This window comes from Pristiophorus japonicus, chromosome 1 (genome assembly GCF_044704955.1).
Source record: "Pristiophorus japonicus isolate sPriJap1 chromosome 1, sPriJap1.hap1, whole genome shotgun sequence".
In the NCBI taxonomy this organism is placed as follows: Eukaryota; Metazoa; Chordata; class Chondrichthyes; family Pristiophoridae; genus Pristiophorus; species Pristiophorus japonicus.
In genome coordinates this window covers 81,161,143-81,183,214 of record NC_091977.1, presented here as the reverse complement: position 1 = coordinate 81,183,214, position 22,072 = coordinate 81,161,143, and the positions used below count along the sequence as shown (strand labels likewise).

At 45.2% G+C, this 22,072-nt stretch overlaps 1 protein-coding gene across 2 annotated transcripts in view; it reads right to left on the bottom strand.

Moving 5' to 3' along the window:
• rfx3 (regulatory factor X, 3 (influences HLA class II expression)) overlaps window positions 1-19,395 on the bottom strand; it is a 576,400-nt gene extending 557,005 nt beyond the window's left edge. Inside the window, exons 1-2 of one of the 2 annotated variants that reach the window (XM_070881253.1) lie at window positions 19,277-19,395; window positions 18,858-19,053 (exon numbers count right to left, since the gene is read on the bottom strand). The gene's annotated coding sequence lies outside the window, so the exon portion shown is untranslated. The other variant, XM_070881273.1, reaches the window with a different exon arrangement.
• Window positions 19,396-22,072: the final 2,677 nt, after the last annotated feature.

The following is a 22,072-nucleotide window of genomic DNA, read 5'->3' as shown; positions in this document are numbered from 1 at the left end:
ATGGGTTCTGCTTCATGGCCAACCGCAGTGCCAATTGCCACTGGTGTGTATGTTGGGGGGTCAAAGCAGGTAGGCTCCAAAGAGGGTTGCTCAGGATAGTCCGTGAATTTGAGTTTGATTTGGTCCAAATGTTTCCGGTGAATGAGTCCATTTTAAAGTTTGACCCAAAACACCCTGCTCCCCTCTTTGGCCACAACAGAGCCGGGAAGCCACTTGGGAACCTTGTCCATAATTCAATACAAATACAGGATCATTGATTTCAATTTCGCGTGACATACTTGCGCTATCATGGTATGTACTTTGTTGAAGCCGCTTGCTCTCTACCTGTTCATGTAGATCCGGGTGAACTAATGAGAGCCTTGTCTTAAGTGCTCTTTTCATGAGCAGTTCAGCAGGTGGGATCCCAGCGGACGTGCTAGCCAACATAATATCCTATTCAATCCATTCAGAGTATGCATTTACAACCACAAGGAACATTTTACCCAAGAACGGGCTTGCATAGTCGACATGGCCCTCCAACCCGTGGTCTAGGGTACAAGACCATAAACTTAGCGGCGCCTCCCTGGGTGCATTGCTTAATTGCGCGCATGTATTACATCTGTACATGTAGGACTCTTAAATCCGCATCAATACCGGGCCACCACACGTAGGATCTGGCTATCACTTTCATCATTACAATGCCTGGGTGGGTACTGTGGAGGTCACTGATGAAGGTGTCTCTGCCCTGCTTGGGAACCACTACTTGATTGCCCCACAGAAGACAGTCTGCCTGTAGACATTTCATTTTGCGCCGCTGGAACGGCTTTATCTCTTCCTGCATTTCCACTGGGACATTGGACCAGCTCCCATGAAGCACACAGTTTTTGACTAGGGACAAAAAGGGGTCCTGGCTCGTCCAAGTTTTGATCTGCCGGGCAGTGACGGGGTGATTGGTCACTCTCAAATATGCTTTCATAACCATGACTAAATCTGCGGTGCCCACCCCCGTGGTGTGCAATGGCAGCCTACTGAGAGCCTCGGTGCAGTTTTCTGTGTCTGGCCTGTGGCAGATGGCGTAGTTGTATGCGGACGTAAGCGCCCATCTCTGGATTCGGGCCAATGCATTAGTATTTATCTTGGAAAACAGGGATATGAGTGGCTTGTCAGTTTCCAATTCGAATTTTAGTCCAAAACAGATATTGATGCACTTTCTTTACCCCATAAACACACACTAATGCTTTTTTTTCAATCATGCTGTCGGCTCTCTCAGCCTTAGACAGACTCCTGGATGCATAAGCAACTGGTTGCAATTTCCCAAAATCATCAGCTTATTGCAATACACACCCGACGCCATATGACGACGCATCACATGCTAGTACCAAACACTTACATGGATCATACAACACAAGCAATTTGTTTGAGCATAACAATTTTCTAGCTTTTACAAAGGCATTTTCTTGGCTTTTGCCCCATGCCCATTCGTTCCCTTTACGCATTAAGACATGCAGTGGTTCTAACAGTGTGCTGAGACCCGGTAAGAAGTTACCAAAGTAGTTCAGGAGTCCTAGAAACGACCGCAGCTCCGTCACATTCTGTGGCCTCAGTGTGTTCTCGATTGCTTCAGTCTTCGAATCGGAGGGCCTGATGCCGTCCACCGCAATCCTCTCCCCAGGAACTCCACTTCAGGCGCCAGGAAAATGCACCGAGCGTTTTAACCAGGGCCCCATGCGGTTGAGTCAACCGAGAACCTCCTCCAGGTTCTGCAGATGCTCGACTGTGTCCTGACCTGTAACCAAGATGTCATCCTGGAAGACCATGGTGCGCGGGACCGACTTCAGTAAGCTTTCCATGTTTCTCTGGAATATCGCTGATCAAATTCCAAACAGGCATCTGTTATAAACAAAAAGACCCTTGTGTGTGTTGATGCAGGTGAGGCACTTCGATGATTCCTCCAGTTCCTACGACATGTAGGATGAAGTTAAATCTAGCTTCGTGAATGTCTTTCCTCCTGCCAGCGTTGCAAAGAGGTCGTCGGCCTTTAGTAGTGGGTATTGGTCCTGCAGGGAGAAACGATTGATGGTTACTCTGACGGTGCTGTCTCCCTTGAGGACTGGTACAATAAGACTGGCCCACTCGTTGAACTTGATCGGGGAAATTATGCCCTCTCTTTGCAGCCAGTCTAACTCGGTCTCTACCCTTTCATCATGTACGGTGCTGCTCTTGCCTTGTGATGGATGGGTCATGCCCCCGGAATTAGGTGGATCTGCATTTTGCTCCTTGGAATTTCCCGATGCCTGGTTCGAACAGCGAAGGGAACTTGTTTAAGACCTGGGCACACGAAGTGTCGTCAGCGGGCGATAGTGCTCGGACGTCGGCCCAGTTCCAGCGTATCTTTCTCAGCCAGCTCCTACCATTGTCCGGTACCACCCAGAGTGGTGGCTTGTGTACGGCTCCATCATAGAAGACCTTTACAGTAGTACTGCCGATTATGGGAATCAGTTCCTTTGTGTAAGTTCTTAGTTGCATGTGAATTGGAGTTAAGACTGGCCTTGAGGCCTTGCTGCACCACAATTTTTCAAAAGTCTTTTTGCGCATGTTGGACTGGCTCACACCTGTGTCCAGCTCCATTGGCACCTGGGGTCCATTTAGTTCAACATTCAGCATTATCGGGGGACACTTTGCGATGAATGTATGCACCCAATGTACCTCTGCCTCCTCGGTCTGAGGCTCTGGTTCATCGTGATCCGCCGTGGATCTGTCCTCCTCTGCAAAGTGGTGGTTTGCAGGATTAACAGGATTTGCAGCTCACCTGCACATACGTTGGAGCTGTCCCATTGTTCCACAGCCCTTGCAAACGTATCCTTTGAAGCGGCATGAATGGAAATGATGATCACCCCCGCAGCACCAAAAGGCGTTAATGGCCTTGCATTCATCACCCTTGATGGTGGACTCTTGAGACATCTGCGGACGTGCAGCTGCAGGCATGTGTGACCTGCCCTGTACGTTGCAATTCGAAAACATCACTACTTTGTTCACAGTTCTTGTAGCAGCACTTGTGTGCTGAGAGATTTGCTTGGTATTGTCACTGGTGGCAATGAATGCCTGGGATATCGCTATGGCCTTACTCAAGATTGGGGTGTCTACAGATCAAAAGTTTGCGAAGTATGGTTTCGTGGCCAATGCCAAGTACGAAAAAGTCTCTGAGCATGTGCTCCAAATGTTCTTCAAATTCGCAATGTCCTGCAAGGCATCTTAGCTCGGCGACATAACTCGCCACTTCCTGGCCTTCAGACCTTTTGTAGGTGTAGAACCGGTACCTCGCCATCAGAACGCTTTCCTTCGGGTTCAAATGCTCCCGGACCAGTGTGCACAAATAATCGTACGATTTCTCCGTGGGTTTCACTGGAGTAAGCAGATTTTTAATGAAGCCATACGTTGGTGCCCCACAGACGGTGTGGAGAATCGCCCTTCGTTTGGCAGCGTTCTCTTCCCCATCTAGCTTGTTGGCTACAAAGTATTGGTCGAGTCACTCCACAATGGTTTCCCAATCATCTCCCTCTGAGAATTTCTCCAGGATGCCCACTGTTCTCTGCATCTTTGGGTTCGCTATCTGTATCTCGTCACCAGTTGTTATGTATGGAGAAAGAGTCAGACTGAACACTGCGAGCTCAAAGTAAAGTGTGACCGTTGTCTTTTATTGCAGTTCTCCAGAGTGCCTCTCCAACCTGTGAGGCCTCCTTAAGTACCTGTGTTCCCAAGGGATTAAGGGGATGAGTCCTCTGGTGGCGGTGCAGAGTATATACAAGTTTACATATATAACACTTGCCATAGAAGGAGTACAGCGATTCCTGGGATGGCAGGACTGACGTATGAGAGATTGGGTCGACTAGACCTGTATTCACTAGAATTTAGAAGAATGAGAGGGGATCTCATTGAAACGTATAAAATTCTGACTGGGTTGAATAAACTGGATGTGGGGAGAATGTTTCCCCTGGCTGGGAAGTCTAGAACAAGGGGTCACAGTCTCAGGATACGGGTTAGGAAATTTAGGACCGATAATGAGAAATGTTTTCACTCAGAGGGTGGTGAACCTGTGGAATTCTCTACCACAGAAGGATGTGGAGGCCAAGTCACTGAATATATTCAAGAGGGAGATATAGATTTCTAGAAACAAAAGGCATCTAGGGATATGGGAAAAAAGCGGAAATATGGTGTTGCGATAGAGGATCAGCCATGATCACATTGAATGGCGGTGCATACTCGAAGGGCCGAATGGCCTACTACTGCTTCTATTTTCTATGTTTAGTAGCAGAACATTTGGAAAAGCATAATTCAGTCAAGCAGAGTCAGCATGGTTTTATGAAAGAGAAATCATGTTTGACAAATTTGCTGGAGTTCTTTGAGGATGTAACGAGCATGATGGATAAGGGGGAACCAGTGGATGTGATGTATTTGGATTTCCCGAAGGCATTCAATAAGTTCCACATAAAAGGTTACTGCACAAGATAAAAGTTCACGGGTTGGAGGTAATATATTAGCATGGATAGAGGATTGGCTAACTAACAGAAAACAGATTTAGGATAAATGGGTCATTTTCTGGTTAGCAAACAGTAACTAGTGGGGGGCCGCAGGGATCAGTGCTGTGGCCTCAACTATTTACAATTTATACTAATGACTTGGGTGAAGGGACTGAGTGTAATGTAGCCAAGTTTGCTGCTGATATAAAGATGGATGGGAAAGCAAATTGCAAGGAGGACACAAAAAATCTGCAAAGGGATATAGACAGGCTAAGTGAGCGGGAAAAATTTGGCAGATGGAGTATAATGTGGGAAAATGTGAGATTATCCATTTTGGCAGAAAAAAAATAGAAAAGTAAATTATTTAAGTGGAGAAAAATTGCAAAGTTCTGCAGTACAGAGGGACCTGAAACACACAGTTAGTATGCAGGTACAGCAAGTAATCAGGAAGGCAAATGGAATGTTGGCCTTTATTGCAAGGGAGATGGAGTATAAAAGCAGAAGTCCTGCAACAACTGTACAAGGTATTGGTGAGGCCACACCTGGAGTACTTGGTTAAGGAAGGATATACTTGAATTGGAGGCAATTCAGAGAAGGTTCACTAGGTTGATTCCGGAGATGAGGTGGTTGACTTACGAAGATAAGTTGAATAGGTTGGGCCTATACTCATTGGAGTTCAGAAGAATGAGAGGTGATCTTATCAAAAATATCAGATGAGGGGGCTCGACAAGGTGGATGCAGAGAGGATATTTCCACTCATAGGTGAAACTAAAACTAGGGGGCATAGAATCAGAATAAGGGGCCGCCCATTTAAAACTGAGATGAGGTGGAAATTCTTCTGAGGGTTATAAATCTGTGGAATTCTCTGTCCCAAAGAACTGTGGAGGTTGGGTCATTGAATATATTTAAGGCGGAGATTGACAGATTTTTGAGCAATAAGGGGATAAAGGGTTATGTTGAGCGGGCAGAGAAGTGGAGCTGAGTCCATGATCAGATCAGCCATGATCTTATTAAATGGCGAAGCAGGCTCAAGGGGCCAAATGGTTTACTTCTGCTCCTATTTCTTATGTTCTCATGAAGGAGCTTAGAGATAGGGAGGCCATGGAGGGATTTGAAAACCAGGAGGAGAATTTTTAAAATTGAGGTGTTGCTTAACCGGGAGCCGACGTAGGTCAGCGAGCACAAGGGTGATGGGTGAGCGGGACTTGGTGTGAGTTAGGACACGAGCAGCAGAGTTTTGGAGGACCTCATGTTTACAAAGAGTAGAACGTGGGAAGCCAGGAATGCATTGGAATAGTCAAGTCTAGTGGTAACAAAGGCATGGATGAAAGTTTCAGCAGCCATAATCCTGATCCAACAGAGGGCAGGTTGAAAACCTCTCCCAGCTGTTTCGCTTTTTCAGATCTCATGTTGTATCAGGGATCCGGGAAGCTCAAAAAATCAAAGGGAACAGAGGAAAGACAAAGCAAGGGGAAAGTGCCTAGAATTTTACTAAGGCACCAAGACCCTATTCCCTCTGCTTCTCCAGCCACAGAGGGGGTTCCGGGCCTGATACAAGAGGATGGAGAGAGGAGCTCCTCCGGCCAATTGCCAGGGGAGGACGGGATAAATTTTGAGGGACTGGATATGTGTACTTTCCACTTTCAACTGGAGCAGATAAATGATCCAGTCCTACAAAATACAAAGCAAGAAGTAATGGTGATAAATGAGCACCACGTTGAGGGTAAAACAAAAAAGGTTCTGGCCCACTACCTTTTTTTATACCGAATGATTCCGGCAGCGAGAGGAAGTGGAGTAATTGCTGGTGTCACAGACACATAGGTGGGCAGTCTTTGACTTGTGCCACAAGCACCTATTTGGAAGTCAACTGGGAACAGAGAAGATTCTGGAGCAGTTATTGAGGTGATTCTTCTGGCCAGGGCGATATGAAGAAGTTTGCTGGTTCTGTACCTCCTGTCCAACGTGTCAGTTTTTTGGAACCAGGCCTCACTGTCGCACTCCATTAGTCCATTTCCCAATAATTGAGCTGCTCTTCAATTGGATCACAATGGACCTAGTGGGACCACTGGAGAGGTCAGCACCAGAGGACACCGATATATTTTAGTAGTCGTTCACTATGCCACATGATAACCAGAGGCTATTCCCCTCAGGAACACCTCAAACTACAGCAGGCGAATTAGTAAAGATGTTCTCCAGAGTAGTGATCTCAAAGGAGATCTTAATGGACCAAGATACTTGCTTTGTGTGAAAACTGATGAAAGACCTTTGTACCCTGCTCCAAGAGTCTAAGGATCTCCGTGTACCATCCTCAAACCGATGACTTTGTGGAGAGGTTCAAATAGAACCCTTGAGTAGAGTAAAAAAAAAAGGATGTGAGAAACAGGGATATCCTACTGTTCGATTTCATGTTTCCAGTTAAAGAGGTGCTCCAGTCTTCGACAGGGTTTTCCCCATTTGAGCTGCAGTATGGGCAACAGCCTTGCAGAATCCTTGATATGAAAGAGGAATGGGAGAAACAAAACCGTTCAAATATTTTTGAACATGTAGTGAAGATGATGGAGTAGCTCAGTGGTATCACTCTTGCCTCTGAGTCAGTGGGTTCTGGGTTCAAATCCCACTCCAGGGACTTGAGCACATAACCTAGGCTGACACTTCAGTGGAGTACTGAGGGAGTGCCGCACTCACTGTCAGTGGTCAGAAGTTCTGGATGAGAAGTTAAACCGAGTCTGCCCTCTCAGGTGAAAATAAAAGATCCCACGGCACTATTCAAGGAACAGCAGGGAGTTCTCCCAGGTGTCCTGGCCAATCTTCAACCAATATCATTTAAAAAGAAAAGCAGATTAGCTGGTTATCACATTGCTGTTTGTGGGATCTTACTGTGCACCTGGTTGAGGAATGTTCCACTCAGAATTCTTTGGCAGCCACCAGAAAAAGGCAATTAAAAAAAAATATTGAAAAAATGTTGCTGGGGAGCCAGAAAAAGTAAGAGTGCTCCAGTGACTTCACAGTGCACACGATGGGCTCCTCACCGATTGCCACTTCACTCTCACCGGGACTTACCTTAGAGTCGCTGTTGGCGAGGCAGGTGGTTAAACATTCATCTATTTAAATTGGGCAAGTTGCCTGTGGAGGCCAACATGCGCTGGCAGCTCACCCACATAACACAAATCAGGCCAAAAGTCCAATTTCAGGCCAGCCTCTGGTCTCCTGGTTTTGGGTCACACACTGATGGTTCGCTGTTGGTTATGCACTCCAACAGGCCGTAACCAATTTTCACCCCTTACTGGAAGCAATACGGTGGAGGAGGATTTCCAGGAGTGCATAAGGGATGGTTTTCTCGACCAATATGTCGAGGCACCAAATAGGGGGGGGGCCATCTTAGACTGGGTGTTGTGTAATGAGAGAGGATTAATCAGCAATCTCGTTGTGCGAGACCCCTTGGGGAAGAGTGACCATAATATGGTGGAATTCTACATTAGGATGTTGAATGAAACAGTTAATTCAGAGACCATGGTCCAGAACTTAAAGAAGGGTAACTTTGAAGGTATGAGACGTGAATTGGCTAGGATAGATTGGCGAATGATACTTAAGGGGTTGACTGTGGATGGGCAATGGCAGACATTTAGAGACCACATGGATGAACTACAACAATTATACATCCCTGTCTGGCGTAAAAATAAAAAAGGGAAGGTGGCTCAACCATGGCTATCAAGGGAAATCAAGGATAGTATTAAAGCCAAGGAAGTGGCATACAAATTGGCCAGAAATAGCAGCGAACCCGGGAACTAGGAGAAATTTAGAACTCAGCACAGGAGGACAAAGGGTTTGATTAGGGCAGGGAAAATAGAGTACGAGAGGAAGCTTGCAGGGAACATTAAGACGGACTGCAAAAGCTTCTATCGATATGTAAAGAGAAAAAGGTTAGTAAAGACAAACGTAGGTCCCCTGCAGTCAGAATCAGGGGAAGTCATAACGGGGAACAAAGAAATGGCAGACCAATTGAACAAGTACTTTGGCTCGGTATTCACTAAGGAGGACACAAACAACCTTCCGGATATAAAAGGGGTCAGAGGGTCTAGCAAGAAGGAGGAACTGAGGGAAATCCTTATTAGTCGGGAAATTGTGTTGGGGAAATTGATGGGATTGATGGCCGATAAATCCCTAGGGCCTGATGGACTGCATCCCAGAGTACTTAAAGAGGTGGCCTTGGAAATAGCGGATGCATTGACAGTCATTTTCCAACATTCCATAGGCTCTGGATCAGTTCCTATAGAGTGGAGGGTAGCCAATGTAACCCCACTTTTAGAAAAGGAGGGAGAGAGAAAACAGGGAATTATAGACCGGTCAGCCTGACATCGGTAGTGGGTAAAATGATGGAAGCAATTATTAAGGATGTCATAGCAGCGCATTTGGAAAGAGGTGACATGATAGGTCCAAGTTGGCATGGATTTGTGAAAGGGAAATCATGCTTGACAAATCTTCTGGAATTTTTGGAGGATGTTTCCAATAGAGTGGACAAGGGAGAACCAGTTGATGTGGTGTATTTGGACTTTCAGAAGGCTTTCGACAAGGTCCCACACAAGAGATTAATGTGCAAAGTTAAAGCACATGGGATTGGGGGTAGTGTGCTGATGTGGATTGAGAACTGGTTGGCAGACAGGAAGCAAAGAGTAGGAGTAAATGAGTACTTTTCAGAATGGCAGGCAGTGACTAGTGGGGGACCGCAAGGTTCTGTGCTGGGGCCCCAGCTGTTTACACTGTACATTAATGATTTAGACGAGGGGATTAAATGTAGTATCTCCAAATTTGCGGATGACATTAAGTTGGGTGGCAGTGTGAGCTGTGAGGAGGATGCTACGAGGCTGCAGAGTGACTTGGATAGGTTAGGTGAGTGGGCAAATGCATGGCAGATGAAGTATAATGTGGATAAATGTGAGGTTATCCACTTTGGTGGTAAAAACAGAGACAGACTATTATCTGAATGGTGACAGATTAGGAAAAGAGGAGGTGCAACGAGACCTGGGTGTCATGGTACATCAGTCATTAAAGGTTGGCATGCAGGTACAGCAGGCGGTTGAGAAGGCAAATGGCACGTTGGCCTTCATAGCGAGGGGATTTGAGTACATGGGCAGGGAGATGTTACTACAGTTGTACAGGGCCTTGGTGAGGCCACACCTGGAGTATTGTGTACAGTTTTGGTCTCCTAACTTGAGGAAGGACATTCTTGCTATTGAGGGAGTGCAGCGAAGGTTCACCAGACTGATTCCCGGGATGGCGGGACTGACAAAACAAGAAAGAATGGATCAACTGGGCTTGTATTCACTGGAGTTCAGAAGAATGAGAGGGGATCTCATAGAAACGTTTAAAATTCTGATGGGTTTAGACAGGTTAGATGCAGGAAGAATGCTCCCAATGTTGGGGAAGTCCAGAGCCAGGGGTCACAGTCTAAGGATAAGGGGTAAGCCATTTAGGACCGAGATAAGGAGAAACTTCTTCACCCAGAGAGTGGTGAACCTGTGGAATTCTCTACCACAGAAAGTTGTTGAGGACAATTCACTAAATATATTCAAAAAGGAGTTAGATGTAGTCCTTACTACTAGGGGGATCAAGGGGTAAGGCGAGAAAGCAGGAATTGGGTACTGAAGTTGCATGTTCAGCCATGAACTCATTGAATGGTGATGCAGGCTTGAAGGGCCGAATGGCCTCCTCCTGCATCTATTTTCTATGTTTCTCTGTCTGTAATGTGACATAAATGGTCATTTAATCTGATAATATTGATTGTAAGAGGAATGTTGGCCAGGAAGCCAGGAAAATCCCCAGTTTTTCATCACATCCACCTGAACAATGCCTCAGATGAATATTTCATCCAAAAGACAACATCACCAACAATGCCGTAGGCCTTGAACATAGAATCTTCTGACTTAGAGGCGAGAATGCAACTACTGACCCAAAACAAAAGTATAAGCTAAAATTGTAATAAAATTATTTAAGATCATCAGCCATCTTTAACAGTCATTTAAAAAAAACATAAGCCTGTGGCACATTTCAAGTTTATCACCACAATTTTTCCATAGAATTTGGAAATAAGATCCATTTACGTGGTATGATTTAAATTAAAGAGGCCTTTATCTCAAGGAGACTGGAATACAAAGGGGTAGAATAATGCTCGTTGTAAAAAGCTTGTTAGATCCAGAGTACTTAAGGAAGTGGCCCTAGAAATAGTGGATGCATTGGTGGTCATTTTCCAACATTCTATAGACTCTGGAGCAGTTCCTATGGATTGGAGGGTAGCTAAGGGAACCCCACTTTTGAAAAAAAGTTGGGAGAAAGAAAACTGGGAATTATAGACTGGTTAGTCTGACATCGGTGGCAGGGAAAATGTTGGAATCAATTATTAAAGATGCAATAGCAGTGCATTTGGAAAGCAGTGACAGAATCGGTCCAAGTCAGCATGGATTTATGAAAGGGAAATCATGCTTGACAAATCTTCTAGATACATCCTCAAAAAATTCTAGTAGAGTGGACAAGGGGGAACCAGTGGATGTGGTGTATTTGGATTTTCAAAAGGCTTTTGACAAGGTCCAACACAAGAGATTAGTGTGCCAAATTAAAGCACATGGTATTGGGGGTAATGTATTGACGTGGATAGAGAACTGGTTGGCAGACAGGAAGCAAAGAGTAGGAATAAATGGGTCCTTTTCAGAATGGCAGGCAGTGACTAGTGGGGTACCGCAAGGTTCAGTGCTGGGACTCCAGCTATTTACAATATACATTAATGATTTAGACGAAGGAATCGAATGCAATATCTCCAAGTTTGCAGATGACATTAAGCTGGGTGGCAGTGGGAGCTGTGAGGAGGATGCTAAGAGGCTGCAGGGTGATTTGGACAGGTTAGGTGAGTGGGCAAATGCATGGCAGATGCATTATAATGTAGATAAATGTGAGGTTATCCACTTTGGTGGCAAAAACAGGAAGGCAGAATATTATCTGAATTGTGACAGATTAGGAAAAGGGAAGGTGCAATGACATCTGGGTGTCATGGTACATCAGTCATTGAAAGTTGGCATGCAGGTACAGCAGGCGGTGAAGGCGGCAAATGGTATGTTGGCCTTCATAGCTAGGGGATTTGAGTATAGGAGCAGGGAGATCTTACTGTAGTTGTACAGCGCCATGGTGAGGCCACACCTTGAATATGGTGTACAGTTTCAGTCTCCTAATCTGAGGAAGGACATTCTTGCTATTGAGGGAGTGCAGCGAAGGTTCACCAGACTGATTCCTGGGATGGCAGGACTGACATGAAGAAAGACTGGATCAACTAGGCTTATATTCACTGGAATTTCGAAGAATGAGAGGGGATCTCATAGAAACATATAAAATTCTGAAGGAATTGGACAGGTTAGATGCAGGAAGAATGTTCCCGATGTTGGGGAAGTCCAGAATCAGGGGCCACAGTCTAAGGATAAGGGGTAAGCCATTTAGGACCGAGATGAGGAGAAACCTCTTCACTGAGAGACTGGTGAACCAGTGGAATTCTCTACCATAGAAAGTTGTTGAGGTCAGTTCGTTAGATGTGGCCCTTATGGCTAAAAGGATCAAGGGGTATGGAGAGAAAGCAGGAATGGGGTACTGGAGTTACATGATCAGCCATGATCATATTGAATGGTGGCACAGGCTCGAATGGCCTACTCCTGCACCTATTTTCTATTTGGATTACTGCGTTCAGTTCTGGACAGTGAACATCAAAAAAGATACATCAGGATGTAGTGCAGAATGAAATTGAGCTCAAAGGGTTAAATTATGAGGATGGGTTGCATAAACTAGGCTTGTATTTCCTTGTGTTTCGAAGATTAAGTGGTGATCGAATTGAGGTGTTTAAGATGGTTGAAGGATTTGATACGGTAGGAGAGTTCAGAAAAAGGGGGCATAACCTTTAAAATTAGAGCTAGGCTGTTCAGGGGCAATGTTAGGAAGCACTTCCTCATACAAAGGTTAGTGGAAATCAGTAACTCCCCCAAAAAGCTATAGCGGCTAGGTCAATTTAAAAATGTCAAAACAGAAAGGATGGTTAACTGAATGCTATGGACAGAATATACATAAACTTAATATGCGCCGGCATGGACTGATTGGGCCGAATGGCCTGTTTCGTATATCCTATGTAATATGCATCCCCATGGCATTAACTGCACCAAAGCTGCTAATTATTAAAATATGTCTCATGAAATGCTCTTATTTAGATTCAGATACAGCATAATTGAAAGAAATTAATTGATTTTAAAGGATTATCAAGGCATCAGCCTCTTGCCTCTGAGTCAGAAGCCCATGCTAGACTTTCCACTATGATCTTTTTGGGCGATAGTTCCAACCTTGGTGCTTTTTTTTTTTTATTTTTCAGGATTGATTTAAATACCATTTTAAATACGGTTTAAAATTTTAAATACCGCTAATTTTGCCCTTTTAATTTGGGCGATAGCCTTAACGACGTGAAATGGGCGATAGCGATGGATTCAGTCGTGCAAGGCTGGCATCCATAGCAACGGCCGTTCTGCGCATGTGCTTTTTTTTCAGCCAAAGAACTTTTCCCGCGATTTAGGAGGTCAGGGGTCATCTGCACATGCTCAGAAGGCAAAGGGAGGGAGAGAGAGAAGGAAGCTTTTCGATGAGGGTGTATTTTGAAGGAGTGCTGAACATACTACATGATGGTGATGTCCCACGAGGATTCGAGAGAAAGTCTGCAGGGAGAAGGAGGGCGAAAGCCTTTTCAGATGAGGCTAAGAGGCCTTAGTCAACGAGGTCAAGACTCGGTGGTGCCAATTAACTCGGGTTGGGCGTGGGAAACCTCCACCCCGGATTTACCTAAAAGTATGGGCGTATATCGCTGCTCTCGTCTCATCGATGGCCCACGATAGGCGTGAGGCAGACCAGTGCCGCAAGCGTTGGAACAGTCTTGTTGCACCAGCAAGAGTAAGTATTAAATAATTGTAATGATACACTGACTCATTAATTAGAATGTAAATCTTCCAGATTATAATTAAGCTGGGTAATCTTGGGTATCCTCTCTGTTAAGATTTGGACTGGGATCAGAACCTGGTCCCTTTAATTCTAATTTTGCTGAGATGCCTTAAACTTAAATCGACAGTATTAATTATTATTTAAAGGCTTTGATCGAAAATTGGGGCCAAAGGAATGACTGGAAACAGACAGACTGCAAAGACTCGGCATTTCTACCACTTTAGTTTAGAAGAATTATTAAATTATATCGTTGCTTGTGTGCTGTGAGCAACTCTTTAATTTGGGCTCCGCCTCCTTTTTGGTTAGGTTGGTGAATGGGGCACAACTGAGCACTGAGGGGGCCGCTCAGCTTTGCCCAGACTGTGAGTCTCTCCGGCTACTGTCAGTCACATAGTGACCCAGCCTGGAGTGGGGGAGAGCTCTGGCTCAGTCTGCCCTGGAACACTTTGGGACATTAGTTCCGGCCACATGGAGGTCTCCGAGCACAGCCCAGGGACACTGTGCCCTCTCCCATTACGGTCCTGTCATTGCCAAGCTCACCAATGGTCTTGATCCCCACCCCCTCAGGGACCTCCATCGATTCCAATAAACCACCTACCTCCCCTCAGGCGCCGAATGGCACCGCCCGTGGATAGGGCCTTTCCTGGAGATTGTACGCGAGATGTTTGGTGTAAAGCATTAGTTCCTAAACACAATCTTCTTAAATATTTTCTCTGAACATAGATGTTATAACCATGCATCTATTGGATACAAACCGTATTAGCATATAATGTTAATGATGACTAGCATGTAGGGTGACTAATTGTGTATTACATATCTGTTATGTTTCCATAATAGTACCTAGTCAATTAACTTATGCCATGCTCTTGTCACGTTTGCAGAGGAAGATATCTAAGAAGTGGACCTGCACCCTCACTGATCTGGAGGAGCGTGCCGCAGCCTTAGTGGGCAGGCATAATCGTTCTGCCACCTGTTATGGTGCACATCCCGCTGTTGCGCCACATGAGTAATGTGTAAACCAGTGCTAATTTAAAGCCATTTGATGATATATGATGTAATATTATGCGCGCAGCTTCTGTACTCATGTTAATCATATGCAACGTCTCTCGTTCACATTTATTGCAGTGGTGTTGCTCCTCATACATATGCCTGCGCAGCGCAAGCATTCCCATGTCTCCCCTTCTCTTCTACTAACCTCAATTATGTTTTCCAGCTCCCCAGGCACAACGGGAGTCCCCTGGAGCAACACCAGTACCACTGAAGGTTGTGCTCACCACGGGTGACGAAGAACAAACCGAGGAGGATGATGAGCCTGAACTCTCATCTGTGGTACCTGCGGCCACGTCATCATCAATTGATGAAGTCGCGGGACCAAGCGGCTTGCAGCAGGCCACTCCTAGTCGTCCAGTGCCCACGCCGACCTGGCGGAGGTTGGGTCGGCGAGGTAGGCACGTGCTGCGATGGGCTGATGTCAACAAGGACATGGTGTCACTGTCAAGCGCGAGCGTCGACATAGGTCGAGAGCTCCTCCAGGTACTTGTTGGGTTGACCGGCATCATTGCCACACTGTCTGCCAGAATAACGAAGGGCATGGGGCAGATGGTTGCGGCAATGGGGCGAACGACCAACTCTGTCGATGCCTTGCGGCACGCGATAGTTTCGGGATACAGCACTGTACCCCAAGGTGCCGTACCACAAACCCCCATGACAGATGCGATACAGGAGGAAGAACTTCCTTCTGACTCGGAAGATGTTTCTTCGCAAACATCTTCTCCTCGATCCACTGAGGTCATTCTGCCGCGTCACCTCCCCCCCCACCCCACCCCCACAGCAGCAGCTCTTGAGGTTCTCTGCTGCAAGACATCTTGGTCCCATTACTAGATTACGTGGCAAACTGGGGGTTACAACAGGGGGGGGGGGGGGGGTCAAGTTAGAGGTGGGAAGCGTGGCCGCAAGAAGAGGGGGGCATATATTGTTTTGTAATCATGTTCATTGTTGACTGTTGGGGATGGTGGGATGGTGGGATGGTGTTCTTGTTATATTGTTGTGGAAAAAACTTTCTTCATTGTTGGAGGTTGGGGAGGGGGCGTTATATAAGTTTGTTGAAAAAAAAATTAAAACCAGCTGTTAAAATTATAAAAAACTTGTATTTAACTTTGCAATTGTTGTGAAGTGTCTTCTAATAACACAAGGTAAAACATCAATACAAGGGTTGAAAACAATGGCCACGCAAGGATGAAACATAACGCAGCTGTAACGGTCACTAACGTAACTTCATGCAAAGCGTTCATTTATGAGCTGCTAACATAGAAACATAGAAAATAATGTCATGTGACATATTGAAATGGTGCTATACAATCTCTGTCCTGTGACAGTTGGAACTGGTGCTCTCCTCAGTTTTGCAGCGGCGTAACCACCATGGGGCTTTTCTAGTGGTGTGGGGGGGGCGTGGGCGTGGGGGCATGGGTTCATTGTCAGGCTGATTATCCTCCTCAAATTCCTCGTCCTTATCCCCTCTCCTGAGGTGGACCGGCAGTCCCATTTGGCAATTGTTGTCCTCTCCCAATAGCTAGGTTATGCAACATGCAGCACACCACAATGAACTCAGCAACCTGCTCAGGGTGGTATAATAGGTTGCCTCCTGAGTGGTCCAGGCATCTGAAGCACTGCTACAGAACTCGTCTTTGACGATATTGCGTGTGGCGAAATGGCTTTCGTTATACCGCTTCTCGGCTTCTGTCTGGGGCTTACTCCGGGGAGGGGGCCCCATGAGCCAGCTGGCAAGGCCAGATCCTTTATCCCCAAGCATCCAAACGTGACCTTGTGGCTGACTCTTAAACAGGTCAGTGACAATGCTCTCACGTAAGATGTGCACATCATTGTTTCTCCCTGAAAAATTTGCATTTAGTGCCATGATTATTTGCTGGTGATCAACAACGAGCTGCACATTCAGAGAGTAGAATCCTTTTCGGTTCGCAAACACCTCTGCATCCTATAAAGGTGCTCGCAGGGCGATGTGCGTACAGTCTATTGCTCCCTGCACCTAGGGGAAGTTTATAAGAAGTTTGCTATTCTGCAGAACTCAAAAGCCCTTTCACTCTGTGCCTCCCTGGTCATAGGGAAGTTTTTAAGTCCATCCTACGTGCATAAAGGGCTTCAGTCACATGTCGAATGCAGCAATGTGTGGCATGCTGAGAGATACCGCAAATGTCGCCATCTGAGGCCTGAAAGGAGAGAGAAAAAACGGGAAATTATAGACCAGTTAGCCTGACATCAGTAGTGGGGAAAATGTTGGAATCAATTATTAAAGATGAAATAGCAGCGCATTTGGAAAGCAGTGACAGGATCGGACCAAGTCAGCATGGATTTATGAAAGGGAAATCATGCTTGACAAATCTTCTGGAATTTTTTGAGGATGTAACTAGTCGAGTGGACAAGGGAGAACCAGTGGATGTGGTGTATTTGGACTTTCAAAAGGCCTTTGACAAGGTCCCACATAAGAGATTGGTGTACAAAATCAAAGCACATGGTATTGGGGGTAATGTATGGCATGGATAGAGAATTGGTTGGTAGGCAGGAAGCAGAGAATCGGGATAAACTTGTCCTTTTTGGAATGGGAGGCAGTGACCAGTGGAGTGCCACAGGGCTCATTGCTGTTGACCCAGCACTTTACAATATACATTAATGATTTGGATGAATGAATTGAGTGTAATATCTCCAAGTTTGCAGATGACACTAAACTGGGTGGCGGTGTGAGCTGTGAGGAGGATGCTAAGAGGCTGCAGGGTGATTTGGACAAGTTAGGTGAGTGGGCAAATGCATGGCAGATGCAGTATAATGTGGATAAATGTGAGGTTATCCACTTTGGTGGCAAAAACACAAAGGCAGAATATTATCTGAATGGTGACAGATTAGGAAAAGGGGAGGTACAACGAGATCGGGGTGTCATGGTTCATCAGTCATTGAAAGTTGGCATGCAGGTACAGCAGGCGGTGAAGATGGCAAATGGCATGTTGGCCTTCATAGCTAGGGGATTTGAGTATAGGAGCAGGGAGGACTTACTGCAATTGTGCAGGGCCTTGGTGAGGCCTCACCTTGAATATTGTGTTCAGTTTTGGTCTCCTAATCTGAGGAAGGACGTTCTTGCTATTGAGGGAGTGCAGTGAAGGTTCACTTGACTGATTCCCGGGATGGCTAGGCTGACATATATGAGGAGAGACTGGATCAACTGGGCCTTTATACACTGGGGTTTGGAAGGATGAGAGGGGATCTCATAGAAACGTATAAGATTCTGATGGGACGGGACAGGTTAGATGCAGGAAGAATGTTCCCGATGTTGGAGTAGTCCAGAACCAGGGGACACAATCTTAGGATAAGGGGTAGGCCATTTAGGACTGAGATGAGGAGAAACTTCTTCACTCAGAGTTGTTAACCTGTGGGATTCCCTGCCGCAGAGAGTCGTTGATGCCAGTTCATTGGATATATTCAAGAGGGAGTTAGCTATGGCCCTTATGGCTAAAGGGATCATGGGGTATGGAGAGAAAACGGGAAAGGGGTACTGAGGTGAATGATCAGCCATGATCATATTGAATGGTGGTGAAGGCTCGAAGGGCCAAATGGCCTACTCCTGCACCTATTTTCTATGTTTCTATGCATAGAAGGAAAGTACCAGCCTTTTATTAAAGATCCTCTGTGGCGTTCATAGTGCCGAGTTAAGGTCAGGTGAGTGCAGCTTTTCTTAAGCGTCTTTTTGGGCGCGCGGTCATTTGGGCGAATTGCCAAAAGTAGCGCTCGGCGATAATCTGGCACTATTTTCCATTATAATCAGTATTCTGATCTTTGCACGAGGATGACATTATATATTTTTTAAATAGGCCGGGCAATGCAGCTCATTCCTGTATGCCGAAAGTTGTGCCGAGGATAAATGGGCTATAATCAGGTGCTAATTTCCTTTTTCTTCAAATATAGGCGATAGCCTGAATCTTAGCACTTATATGGGCGGTGATGTGCTGAAAGTCTAGCCCCAGTCCTATCAGTTGTTGGGAGGTGCTATCTTTTGGATGACAGGCCCTGCTTGTCCTCCCGGGTGCATGAAAAAGATCCCATGGCATTATTCAAAGAACTCGGCAGTTCTCTTATGTCGCTGGCCGTTTATGTTACCCTTATTCCTTACCTTGTTCTGACCTTTACTCTCATCCATTTCTTTTATTTTCAGGATTATCTTATTTTCACCAGATTCCTCCCCCCCATCTTACTAGTTAAAAATGTATTCATAGCCGGATTCATCCTTTCCGCTAGCGTAGCCAACATTTATCCTTCAGCCATCATAATTAAAGCAGATTATCTGGTCACCTCTCGTTGCTGTTTGTGCAACTTGCCGTGTGCAAATTAGCTGTCCTGGTTCTCAATATTTCGACAGTAACTACTCTTCAAAAATCTTAATTGGCTGTAACGCACTTTAGGATACCATTAAAGGTTGCAAGTTTCCTCGTTGTTAAGAAAAACATAAGTCGGAGTTCCAAATATTTGTTTCTTCATTCCAACAAGCCTTTAATTAAAAAAAATACAAGAACATGTTAACGCTCCTTCTCGAAACTTACTATATACTCCACAGTAATAGGGTGTTAGAAGAAAACCAAATGCAACCCAGTGACCTCAAGTCAAAGGGATCCATTTTAAATAAATTTTAGTGTTTTAATCGTTTCTTGCAAATTACATTCTCCATTAAACTATTACAAATATTTGTTGGAGGGTGGAAGCATAACGTTTACCTTGGCAGCATGTGTCGTTACTCAAGTGCAGAGGGTGGTGTGGGCAGAAGCAGCCAGCAGTCACTCCACAGTATAAGCGTCTGTTGGCTCTTACCTGTCTGGCTGCAGAGTTTAAGGCGGGATTTCCGCTCTTGGTAGCAAGTTTGGCAGAGAGGGAGAGAAAGAGTCGGTTCAACTTCCGCCCCACCCCCATCCCTTCGCCCTAATGAACAGTCAATCGGCACCGGCAACAAAAAAGTCACAAGGCCCGGCGTCCCATCATCATCCGCTTATACAAAAACTCGCCTCCCTTTAAACATGCAGACATTCGACTATTAATTTAGGAAAGAAAACAATTTTGGCAATAACAAATGATATGATCTATTTTGTTTTCATTTTTAAGAGTACAATTTGAAACCAGGGGAACTATGTTCTTTGAGCCGTGCAATGCACCTGTGTGCACCTGATGACATTTCCTCCCTGGTTTTGCGGCTGCTCCATGTTTGGGTATCAATTACACTGTGTGTGTGCCGCACTGTGACAGTGACAGGCGCGGTCTGAGCCCCTAGGGTGACGTCACATTGGCAGGGGGACACTGTTTTTGGAATGTCATGTCTCTATAAAATGTATCTCTTAACAACCCGGGAAAATCTGAGTTCCATTTAATATTGCATTAAGTGGTGCACGCGTTCTTTGTTCTCGAGTTTTAGTTTATAAAGTAAATTTCTCTTTAAATTTATTTGCACCAGATCCACGAGGTTGCCTCGATCATGTTTCCCGATACAAGGTGGAACTTGAGTGTGGGAAAAAAATCAACGAAGCTCCATTTGATCAAATGGGTGACTTTAAAACAAATCTTGCCAACAATTTCCCCATTCTCGATAACCCCCTAGCAAGTGATTTCAGGTTAAAGTAATAGCACAAAAATGATGTCTTCTAGACGAGTGGGCATGCCAGAACAGGCGTATTTAATAAAGAAAAACATCGCAAATGAATTGTGAATGTAAATAAAAAAGTGCATTAACAGTTATTAATGAATGTTTTAAAAAAACATGCAGCACTGCAATCTGGTGGGAGGTCACTAATGCAAAGTGCGGTTCTTCTAGGGATGGGATAGAAGTCTGTTGTTTGCCGCAAACCCGATTCTTTGAAGCGGGAATGGAGAAAAGTTTTTCCCCCGCCAAGGATAGGAGTAAACAGCGCGCTATCAATCAACTTCCCACTTTGCATAACTGCAGAGTTTCTCCCAAAGCGCACGATCTGCATGATCTGGAGTGAAGAATGAATATTGGTGAGGAGACAGCAATAACTCACCACACTTTAAACACTGCTATGGGATCTTTAATGCCCACTTAAACACCCAGACAGCATCAGTTTAATGTCTCATTCGAAAGAAAGCATCACCAACAATGCAGCATTCCCTCAGCATTACAACAAAATGCCATAGATTATGTGCTCAAATCCTGGAGTAGGGTTTGAACCCATACAATTTTTATTCAGAAGCAAGAGTAGAATCACTGAACCAAACCAACACTTAAAACCGCTGACTTGCTGTGAACAATGTCACATGAGCTCTGTTACATGTATTTGTATCTCCAGACAAATCAACTGTCAGCCATACATATTAGCATTCTCATGTCACCCACTATCATCTGAAATACTCCATACGTGCTTATATATAATAAATGTTTGTGCATGAGGGTGTTGTAGTTTCCTTTGAGGCAAGCTTAAATTAGAAAAAAATAGGGCCAAATCTTTCAGATTGTGGATGGAAAGTATTTTCACCAATTGTGAAAACATAATCTGTACAGCTTTTTCTGTCAAATCATCCAGGAAATCATTAAAAAAAAAACAGATCTGGTATCACTTACAATGATGACAACTACTTTGTATATTTTTATAACCACTTTAATATAAATAATGTCCCAATGTACTTCACAGGTGTGTAAGGAAAATGAATGCCATGCCAGAAAGGGAAAGATTAGGCGCGAGTGACCAAACGATTGGTTGAAGAGATAGATTGAAAACATTTTTAAAGACGGAGGAAGCGGGATTTAGAGACGGAAATTCAGAGAGGAGCACCTAGGCAGCTGAAGGCTCTGCTACCAATGCAGGAATGAAAGGGGGTGGGGTGAAGAAAAGGTTAGAGTTTGCAGAGAAATGGTGGGGAAAGGTCATGGCAGGAATTAAAGACAAGGAAGAAGATTTTTAATTTAATGTGTTTAGGGATTGTGAGCCAATATAGGTTAGCACAAACAAGGACGATGGGAAAACAGAACTTTGCGCAGCACAGGAGTTTCTGGAATGTGGAGGAAGGGGAACGAGCAAAGAGAGCTTTGGCGTTGTTAAGTCTGGAGCCGGTAAGTCTGGAGCCGATGAGGGTTTTGTTGTGTATGGAGAAAGAGTCATACTGAACACTGTGAGCTCAAAGTAAAGTGTGACTGTAGTCTTTTATTGCAGGTCTCCAGAGTGTCTCTCCAACCTGTGAGGCCTCCTTAAATACCTGTGCTCCCAAGGGATTATGGGGTCCCTTGGGACTCCAGGGGATGAGCCCTCTGGTGGCTGTACAGAATAAATACACCCAAAGTCAATAGTGTAACTATTTACAATGTGAGTCGATCTGGGGCCCTTCTTGCCCTGGTTGATCGTCTCAGTGTGAAAGCTGGTATTGTTGAATCATTTGTTGGGCCTTCGCTGGGTTGCTCTGCAGCTGGCCTTGTTGGTCTGCCTGGTGTGTTGGGTCCTGCTGGGCTGCTGTGGATGATGGGTTCTGCTTCGTGGTCAATGGTGGTGCCGGTTGCCACTGGTGTGTATGTT